An 11,533-nucleotide genomic window follows, 5' to 3' on the forward strand; every position below is an offset into this window, starting at 1 on the left:
AGAACGTCGAATCTGAATCACTTGAAAAAAACACGGGGGTGCTTAACTTTTTTCCAGGTGTATATATATAGCAAAACTGAAACCAACTTTGTATTGTGATTTTTGAAAGATATGAACAAAAGTAGTTTTACTGTTGAATCTTTACCAAACAGTAACCATTTTTATTTTTTGTTTCCAAGTCACTCACCCCTTATTCATAACAATAGGAGTTTCTTTGGTATAACACATAAGCAAATGGCAGACACGAAATCTTAAGTTTTGAAACAGCAGAGTTGAAATTGATTACATCTTCTTGAATATGATTGAAATCTCATGCTCGTTCCACATCAGCGGTGTCGCTTAAAAACCAAGGAACAGCTGGAGCCAGCAATAAGTCATTGCTTGGTTTCTACTGACATTAGTCAGCTTAGCCCAACACTGAGCAAAGAAGCTTAACAAAAGAAAGATATGTGTTCGAGTATACATACGACAGCGTTACAGCTTGAAACTACTAACTAATTCGGCTTTCTTTTCTCATCTCACCGTCTCTATAATTACACGTAATAAAGGTAAGTTGAACAACTCGCTAGACGTCTAAATGAAGTAGGACAACTGTAACACAGCTATACTTTAACTCTACGATGAGTTTCTATTAATCTAGAACATTGAATTTCTGGATTTATGTTCAGCTTTAATGATCCCACTTTCAAATACTTTTCAATTGCTGGTAGCCACTACACACACATATATAAATATATATATATATATATACTTAGAGGCTTAGTACCTATCAAAATAGCATAGGAAAGACGTAAGATAAAACTAAACAGGAAAGAAATAGAAAGAAAAATAGCATCAGCTCAACTCCTATATGTACATTATATTTACGTCACACTAAATCTGGCTATGTGCAACATAATTATAGAAGGAAAAATAGCATCAGCTCAACTCCTACATGTACATTATATTTACGTCACACTAATTCTGGCTATGTGCAACATAATTATAGAAATAAGAAAGAGTGCTGGATAAAATTAAATTGCACCGCTATAATGATGTTCTGCAATGCACTAGTAAGTTACTTCAACGATCTTAAGCTTACTTTTTCTCAGCTGTTTTATGTTTTACTTATAATATATATATATATATACTTTACTGTTCTGGCTTTTTGCGTATGATTAATTTGAACTTGTCTTTTTTTTTCCTGTCTAATTCGTAAGTATCGTGAGTATCTGGTTTTACTGTTTAATAAAATAATCAGATGTATTTAATGTGGACAGACTTGCTAAACACACAAATACCTGTAACATAGCTCCAACCTTCTATTGTGTACACATTATTTTAAGTACTAAGTCGTCTAAATCGGACACTGAATTCTTCATTGTCAAATGACACACGAACAAATAATGGTGTTTTTCATGTCTTGCTCTATTTCTCACATGTTTCTTACTTAATATGAATTTTGAATGTGCTTATTGTTAAAGATTTATACACTTATGCATCATTCAAACCTTCAAGAAATACTTGCTTTACATATGCGTTATTTTGAAGCCATGTATTTTGTTACTCGAGTTTAATGGTTACATTTTCTTACTATGACATTAGCTAATGCCTAAACAATGAGTAAACTTGTCATTATAAGATGGAAAAGGTTCACAGAAAATGGCTGTTGACGTCAGCAATTCTTTGGACAATAAAGGCATGTTTTATAAGATTAAAATATCTTTTAGTCGTAATACTACAGAAATGTGACGACTTTATATATACATATACATTTATACCATTATAAGATAGAAAATGTTCACAGAAAATGGCTGTTGACGTCAGCAATTCTTTGGACAATAAAGGCATGTTTTATAAGATTAAAATATCTTTTAGTCGTAATACTACAGAAATGTGACGACTTTATATATACATATACATTTATACCATTATAAGATAGAAAATGTTCACAGAAAATGACAGTTGACGTCAGCAATTCTTTGGACAATAAAGGCATGTTTTATAAAATTAAAATATCTTTTAGTCGTAATAATACAGAAATGTGACGACTTTATATATACATATATATTTATACCATGATGCCAATCCATATAAAACAGTAGAAGAAACCCCAATGCGCATTATAGAATAACTAATTAAGCTCGTATAGGTATGAATTATCGATGTTTCCATGTGCCTATATAAAACAGTGTAATACATTGTAAAGTTAGTTCTTTATACAATATTTTAGCGTAAAACTATTCTAGACTTGAGGTAGGTTAAACTTTTATATAACATGATTACAAACATGTTTTGTGTATGGGATATTTGTTCGTGAAGATAAGATACAGTTTTTCCAGACCCTATTCTATAGTTTTTTTATAAAACAAGCTTCCTTTAATGTCTGAACAACGTGTACATCTTATGAACAAGTCTTTATTTCCATGAAATAACCAAAACACCGTTGGTTGACATTCAAAACGAAAGAAATTAGGGTAAATAACTTTATTTCGGTACTAACAACACAGAACTATATTATAAAGAACTGTTTCACCACCATTAAACGTGCAGTATCGGCATATTATTTATATTAGTTAACTTCTAAGCTAGAAAATTGAGTTTTAAAACCACAGTACATGAAACTAAAAATGAGAAGACGTAAACTTGGAGAGAGTTCTAAGCTAATTACTAATATTTGCTTAAGGTAAATCAAGATCATATTAAGAATGATTACATAAACAAGTATCAGAATACTACTGCAATGTAAATATACATACTTAGACACATATTTATACACATACAAACAATTAGATAGGTGGATAGTTACGTATATTTAACCATTTTTAATGAGAACTAGATGTTAAAATTTTGTGAATACAAATTTTCACGGCTGTTAATAATGAACCCCATATAATTACTTGTATCGAATTTGCTTCTGAGTCTGAAGTGCATAGAACAATAAACAAACAAGAAGATAGCCACTCAGATTCCTTTTTAATAAAATAAAAGTCCATAATTTAAGACTAACAGTATAGCTTACGGACTAGGCTGTAACATTTTTACCACCCTCCATTTATATTCAGTCGATTTTCTAAAACGAAAGATCATTTCTGAAACCATAAAATATTTTGATTCAGAAAGCTGACAAAGCATTAGAAATCAGTATTCCTACAATTCACAAAAAATTACGTTAATTTCTGTTCGTTTCAGATTAAAAATCAGAGGAGGGTAAAACAGTATTTCGGATCTATCATTTGTCTCTCACAAGTCATTGCCGAAGAGGCCTTTCGTCGATACCAGAACACGTCATTTAGACTGCACGAGAAGAGAGAATTTTTTGTCTCTCATGAATTGCAATACTGGACTGCTTTAGTGACAGTCCCATGATTTGAAAATGACGATAATTTTTTTTAGAATCGAGTCACATTACTTTTTAAAGTTACTCTTGTTACCTTGAGTCCTTCTTCGAGGTACAATACAAAACGACTATGTTTTAACGCACTTACTAAATTAAAAACATAACTCTAAAATAGAAATAATAGCTATCGTCGAATCATGCATTTTATTTGAAAATAAAAATGGGTTGCATTTTATTCATTTTTTTTTTTAGTTTGTCTCTGGTTACATAATTTACTCCATAATAGTGAAAACTCACATTTGATTTTAAGATAGATATTTTAACTTTGATATACTAATTGAATCCTTTGGCTTGACTCCGGTTACGTAATTCACTCCATTATAGTGAAAACTCACATTTGATTTTAAGATAAATATTTTAACTTTGATATACTAATTGAATCCTTTGGCTTGTCTCCGGTTACGTAATTCACTCCATTATAGTGAAAACTCACATTTGATTTTAAGATAGATATTTTAAATTTGATATACCAATTGAATCCTTTGGCTTGTCTCCGGTTATGTAATTCACTCCATTATAGTGAAAACTCACATTTGATTTTAAGATAAATATTTTAACTTTGATATACTAATTGAATCTTTTAGTTTGTCTCCGGTTACGTAATCTAAACATTTGATCTGGTGAAGTCAATTCAAACAAAAACCCACCTGAATGTAATATTGAAGCTTCTAATATCCTTGAACTTTCAGTCAATAACAAGGAGTTTCGCCTGAAATGGGTGCATAAGTTGAGCCTTAACAACTTTTCAATTCCTTGAACAAAGATATAACTTTTGCACTCTTTCAAATAATAAAACCTCGTATCTTCTAAAATATTTGCACTAAATCCTAACTGGGATACTAAATCTTAAGAATGTCATTACCAGTAAGATTGTGAACTGTTCTCTCCTTGTCCGTGCACGACCACGCGCCGTTCACAACTGCCTGAAGCGAATGCTGACAGCCGCATATCCTTCTAACTTTTTACTTCTCGGGCCAGCTCAACCAGCCAACGTTACTGGAAGTGAGATAGCAACGCTGATAAAAATTAGCGTTGTTACTTTGCTTCAAACACTTATTTGTGTTTATATTTCATCAGAAGAGGCAGATGGTTTTTATCAGGGGACTTAACCTCAACCAGACTGTGAACCTTGTAGCTTTACTTAACCCAAAGCACGTGGTTTGATAATGTTTAATTGCTAAATGATTTGTGGCACACATCTTCCTCTGAACGATTACAAAACCTGTCACACCAAGTCGCACGTGCAAAGCCTTAAAGATAGCACATATTCTCTTGAATATCTATAGTACTAAGTGGTTTGAAGCTTTATCTATAAATTGTTTTACTCTGTGTTCGACAACATAGCCCCGTTATTTCGAAGTAATAAATATAAGTTAAACTGATTTATATTTGCTGTACTTTGTTTACGGTTGAATTAAAACACACTTTCAAAAAATGAAGTGATACCAGTCATTGTGAACTCTATACACAACAGATATAAATTATACGTTTTGAAAATGTCCCTATATGTAATCAACCAAATTTGATGACACGTGGCGTTTCGGCTGTTTTTTTTTTCTTTTTTCAGAATTAGATGAATATGTTATTTGTCAATACTCAATAAATAGGTGTAATTTTGTGTTTCAAAAAAGTCTAAACTTTTTACAAGGAATGTGAGTATAACCAATGGTTATTTTCTAATCAACTAATCTAGGAAAGACAGCTAGTCACAATCACTCAACGCCAACTCTTGGGTTACTCTAATCAAATAGTGAATATTTTACATTGTAACACCTTCACGGCTTAAAGAGTGAGAATGTTCATAATGGGATTCGAACCCGCAAATTGTGAAATGAGTACTCTAACCATTAAGCTATGCCAAATAAATGAAAAAGAGCAATTTTAAGTAAGATAATATTTTAACAGTTTATTTCGTTACCCTTTATATAGAAACTTAATAAACTCGTTTATTTTCATTATTGCTGTATACATTAAAAAGCCAGAATCCCCCGTGGTAAAAAAACTTTACCAGCAGGTAGCTGTACTGATGTTATATATAGTTTTTAGGTAAACAGATTGACAGTCATCACCTCGGTTTGTTCTCTTGGCGACTGTTGTTTTGAAATACTCTGCTGTTTTAATCAGACAGCTTTACTCTGAGAATTATACTTTTTGTGTTTCATAGGAACAGTTTTACTCTAATGACATTATCTTCATGTTCTAAGGGTACAGTCATATCATAACCATCTTCATATATATATAAAGTCACTAATACTGTAAAAGCTCCTTTCTAAGGTTACAGGAAAAGAACTATAGTGTGATAATTTATCTTGTGCTCCAGTAACATACATATACAGTGATAATGTAGCCCCCCTTCATTCTACAGTTATCCTGATTCTTTGTGTTTAAGGAAGACTATTGGGATATTTTAATCGTGTTTATGATGCGGTAAGGCTGTATTTCTCTCACATTCTCGGATGGTTGTTAGTTTAAATAGTATTTCAATGTATTTAAGACAGTGCCTCCTAGGGGTCAATCTGAAGCTCTACTAAGTCCTACAGTGGATTGACGACGTCATGTTAAAACAGTTAATATCCAAATCAGCACCGCAAATTACACCACAACCACAGCGGGCATAAAGTTGCGGTGGAAAAACATGTACCAGTGCTAAATTTTGATATTAATTAGCATTCGGAGACAATATGATGTGAATGAAAATTTATCACCTTTGGGAAGGGTATGAAACAGCCATTTCCAATACAAAATATTCATTCACCCATACCCTAAAGATGTGTTCAGATTGAAATTTCAATTTCCATGACAGACATATCCATTATACTTCATGACGTAGAATAAAAAAAGAATATGGATCAACTACGAACACTACGACCACCTTAAAAGAAACCTGCAAAAGTCATGCCCCAGCCGTTGTAAATAAAATGTGGTGTCTTATAACAAGCAAAAAGCCACGAACACGATGATCAGTAGAAAAAGGCGTCCATGTACCCCAAGAAACAGTATGTAACACAATAAAGAACAATATCAGTTTGGAAAAGTAACACAAGTCACGTGAACACAATTTGCTTCCATGACTTATCCGTTAAATCATGGCATACCTCATGCAACTGGATAATGAAACGGCCATTATGATATTCCATACGAAGACATTCCAGTCAAGTAACGATCGTACGATTGAATGTGGCACAGAAAACGCATAGTCCTCATACATTAGATGGATTATGGAAAGCATGTTGCGAGGAGAGTTATGCTCTGAACATGACAATCTTACGGCGGAGAAGTTTGCAATGGGAACTGTGCTCCTGGTTTATAGTTAAGATCTGCTCATGACCGAATGTGGCAACATTGACTTAAAGATGTGGTGCTGCTCCAAATTCGTTTCAAAATGATGGGACAGCCAATTAACTTTGATTTATTTAATGAATAAAGAAAATCTCTATTATATTCAACTACAAAACTGTCTTCTGTTCTTTCAGACTCGTAATTTATTAAATAAATTTCTCAGTAATGTATCTCCATATTTCGAGGCATGAGTGTGGTTGGAATGCGTTCTGGACTGTGAATCCGAAAGTCCATGATTTACGTCCCTTTTCCATAAAATCGTGCTTCGCTCTTTGGAGGTGTGGGTGCGTTATAAGGGTGCTGGTCAAATCCCGCTATTCGATTGGAGTAATTCAAGAGCTGGTGGGGAATGCTGTTGACTAGGTACCTTCCCTCTGGTCAATCATTTCAAAATTATGGACAGCTAGCGCATATCTGAAACAAGTGAACAACAAACAAATCCACCATTTTGATTTTATTTCAGAAACTTAAGGCACCAAAATCTGTAACATATACAGGCGAGTTTTCAAAGTAATATGATGTTCTCTTCTCAAAGGCCTATGTGATTGGATTGTTTTATTATACAATATAAGGCATTCAACGGAAACTTAAGTTACAATGAAGGAAAGAATATACAAATTAAATTGATCAGGAACAGTGATTTTGATCAAGATAATAACTCTGAATAGTTTACAGTAGTTATATAAATTCTACTGAAAAATTGACATTTGACTATAATATTCTACTTAGAAACATTCAAATACAATTTTTCGGAAGCACAAAGTCAACTTTTGTCAACGGAAGTACTTGAAATGTCAAAGATCAGCGAAAACATCAGATTAAAGGTTCATACATTTTGACTGAATTCCGAATAAATCTTTTATTGTAGCTGAATATGTTTTTGAGAAAACTGTTCGTGAAGCAAACGTAGTATAGCAGTGGTCCAGCTTGTATTCAGAGGCAGGTAATGCTAAGATGCTAGAAACACGACAACTCCATTAGCGATAAGATATTAGAATACACGTAACACTGGAACACACAGAAATGAAAAAATGCGCTTTTACGAAGTCCTAAGGTTTACATATAACGTATATATATATCCGTTGAATTTCCTTTTTACGTTGAAAGCAACTGAACGTGAAAAATACAACTTTTTATGCATCGAATATTCTTAAGTTTATCCTTTCATTGTTGGCATAAACTTTGGACTGTATTTCTTCTGTATATGCTGTTTCACATTGTAAGTATTGTTGGTATGAACCTTTTATTGTATTTCTCCTTGATATCATATTTCGTATTGTAAGTATTGCCGTTATATACGTCTTACCATCTTTTACTTGGATACGTTATTTTGTATTGTAAAGTTACTGACATATGATAGAAATATTTTTATAGCGTTTTTCCTAGATATTTTATTTCGCATTGTAAATTTTGCTGGTATAAACGTTTTGCCGTCTTTTACTTGGATATCTTATTTCATATTGTAAATATTCTTTCAAACTGCTCGTAAGTGGAGTGAATCTGGACAAAGCACTGTCATGCTTTATTAAATATCAACATCAGAATATTCTTTCGTTACGTTAGTTAAGTGAGTTAAGTTTTCATGATTTTCTAATTTGCTTTTTGTTTATTTTCTTCTTATGTGCAAATAAAATTATATTTAAATGCAATTGAAGCTTGTCACTTGTTTTGAGGTTGGTCTAAGATTCTGACATACTTTCCAATTTCACTGAGCTTCTTACACTTTCAAAGAGTCTTTATGATATGTTCAGGATGGTTATAGTTCCTTGAATGTGTTCTGAGAGAACCAAGCTTCCTAAATGCTCAGAACGTTTTAACTTTCGCTTTTATTAATGTACTCAGAGTAGTTTGAACTTCTCATATATGTTCAAAATGGTTTGAGCTTTATGCACGTGCTCAGAGCGTGTGGTTTGAACTTTTGCTATGTAATATATGAGTGGCTGATCTATTCACAGAGTGATTCAAGTTACTCAGCTATTTTCAAGCTCTTCGAGTTTTTACATCTGGTCATAACATTTTTTAACTGTTTACGTATATTTATAGAACTCAGCCATTCGTAATTTTTGTTTGGGATTGACAGTTTTTTCAAATAGCCTGTATCCTGAAAGTAATGTACTCATCACGTTGACAATCATAAATTTTGTTCAAGAAATTTTAGACAGGATTTTCTGTCATTATGAATCAGCATATCAAACCTTATATATAAAGGAAGCCAATGAAAGTATTATTCGTTCTGGACCATGCTCATTGTTCATCACAATATCATGCTCCTGAGACGCATTTTTATTCAAATCAAAAATTTCGTATTGTTGAAAGAAAGCAGAGAAATAAAAGTAATACTATTTTGCGAGAAAAGCGATGTACGTAAGCAGTATAATATGGTTTTGGAACACTCTGTACGAATCAAAATATTTTCTTATTAACACTTATCTTTCTCAATGTATTATTTAAAGTATATAGTAATTTTATATTATATTATTTAAAGCATGTAGTAATGTTATATGATATTATGTATTATAATTTTATACGCCCCCCCAGTGGCACAGCGGTATGTCTGCGGACTTACAACGCTAAAATCCGGGTTTCGACACCCGTGGTGGGCAAAGCACAGATAGCCCATTGCGTAGCTTTGTGCTTAACTACAAACGTAAATTATAATTTTATATGATAATATATATTATAATTTTATATGATAATATATATTATAATTTTATGTGATATTATATACTATAATTTTATATGATATTATATACTATAATTTTATATGATAATATATATTATAATTTTATATGATATTATATACTATAATTTTATATGATATTATTTAAAGTATATAGTAATTTTAAATGTGATGTTTGTCTTTTGTAGTGATACCTCCACCCATACAGTACAACCGTTAGGTAACTCAATAGAGATGCTAAACGTAGCTTATGCTTGTTAACTGTAACCTTAACTTTCAGCTTATAAACATAAGCTTGACTGTATGTTGTACAATATATATATATATATATATTTTCCTAATCATTCTTACTTAATGTGCCGAGAACACAAGTAACTCTAACGTTTTATTACAAAAGATTAATTATTTTCGAGATGACGTCGGTTGAGATTCATGTGCCAAGTTTCACCGCTCTGTTCGTGATGTATCGTGTAATATTACCAAACAATCAAGCATCCCCCACCCCCGATGAACAGGTTACCAACGCAGAGACTTACGTAACACTTATACCTAAGTTGGTTTTGTATAAAAAGACTACAAACTATTCAAAAATCGTATATTTTTCTGAAAACAATCGAAACTGCACTAGTGCATATATATTTTTCAAACCTGTAAATAGCAGCCAATAAATGTTTGTTTAATTATCTTCATTACATTTTACATCTATAGGTAGATTAGTCAACTGTATCGATAATTTGTTGCTCAGATTGACCTTTGTGATTTCTTAATAGCTATAAAGCTTACGATAAAAGTTTAAGTGTATTTAAAAATCCAATTTCTTTTTGTTAAAGTGTATTCAGCACAAAAAATACTACTTTATTGCTTCAGGATAAAAAAAACGGAGGCGCCATCTTGTGGTACAGTTCAAAGCTGCTAGCTAAAGCTCAAGAAAGAGATTAACAATTAAAATAAGTGGTATATTAAAATTTTTATTTTGAATATTTTCCAAGCTGAACCAAGACGTCATCACATATTCCTATAAAGCAGTATCGAAAACGATTTCTAAGTAAGTTCACCCCTATCGTCATGTGTAAAGCAGAAGATTTTCTTATCAGACATAATATTATCTGACTAAATCACAGTGAACCTTATTGATGCATACAAGAACTTTTATGTATTAATTTACCCAATTCTATCGATCTCGTGTTTAATCAACAAAGATAAAAAAACAAGCTTATACGAGTAAATAGTTTTTTCCTATTTTCTTGGTTTTTTTGTTTGATTATGCACAAAGCTACACAAGGGCTATCTGTGCTCTGCCCACCACGGGTATCGAAACCCGGTTTCTAGCGTTGTAAGTCCGCAGACATACCGCTGTGCCACTGGGGGGCATTTTCTTGGTACTTTTTCACGATGGAATTAACACTAAGTTTGTTTGTTTGTTTGTTATGGATTTCGCGCAAAGCTACACGAGGGCTATCTGCACTATCCGTCCCTAATTTAGCAGTGAAAGACTAGAGGGAAGGCAGCTAGTCATCACCACCCACTGCAACTCTTGGGCTAATCTTTTTCCAACGAATAGTGGGATTGACCGTAACTTTATAACTCCCCCACGGCTGAAAGGGGCAAGCATGTTTGGTGTGATGGGGATTGTGAGTCGAGCGCCCTAACCACCTGGCCATGCCGGGCTCCACTAAGTCTGCAATACTGAGTGAAAACTTTCTGGGAGGCAAAGTTGAATGGTGATTACCAAATCTTTGATCTCTCGAGTCTAAAAAAACATAATTTTTATTGCCATTGCCTAAATGACGATCTCGGTAACTTTATTATTTCTTTGGTGTTGTTGTTGTTTTTTTCATAGCTGTCTAATTTTGAACTGATAGACTAAATGAAAGGCAGCTAGTCAACTTCCATGCAACTCTCGGACTAATGTTGTGTGATCAAATAAAAGGATTTTGACCGTCACTCTTATAGCGCACTCACAGCTCCAAGTTGCGGAGCAAGTTTTTGCGAAAAGACGACGAAAGCTTGGTTTATTTTTTTTTTCTACAGATAGTACACAAGGTAATTAGAATAAACAACCAAGAGTTAAACATAACAACAAATCGAGAAACATTTACAGGTTTGGCAGTTGAAATAATGCATTAACCATTAGT

The 11,533-nt window shown here is 32.7% G+C and overlaps 1 protein-coding gene across 1 annotated transcript in view; it reads right to left on the minus strand.

Annotated features, from left to right (window-relative positions):
* Window positions 1-4,338, minus strand: part of LOC106475548 (leucine-rich repeat-containing protein 4C-like) — a 38,891-nt gene extending 34,553 nt beyond the window's left edge. Inside the window, exon 1 of the mRNA XM_022380791.1 lies at window positions 4,027-4,338. The gene's annotated coding sequence lies outside the window, so the exon portion shown is untranslated. The remainder of the gene's footprint in view (window positions 1-4,026) is intronic.
* Between the last annotated feature and the right edge of the window lie 7,195 nt (window positions 4,339-11,533).

This window comes from Limulus polyphemus, unplaced genomic scaffold (genome assembly GCF_000517525.1).
Source record: "Limulus polyphemus unplaced genomic scaffold, Limulus_polyphemus-2.1.2 Scaffold148, whole genome shotgun sequence".
Classification (NCBI taxonomy): Eukaryota; Metazoa; Arthropoda; class Merostomata; order Xiphosura; family Limulidae; genus Limulus; species Limulus polyphemus.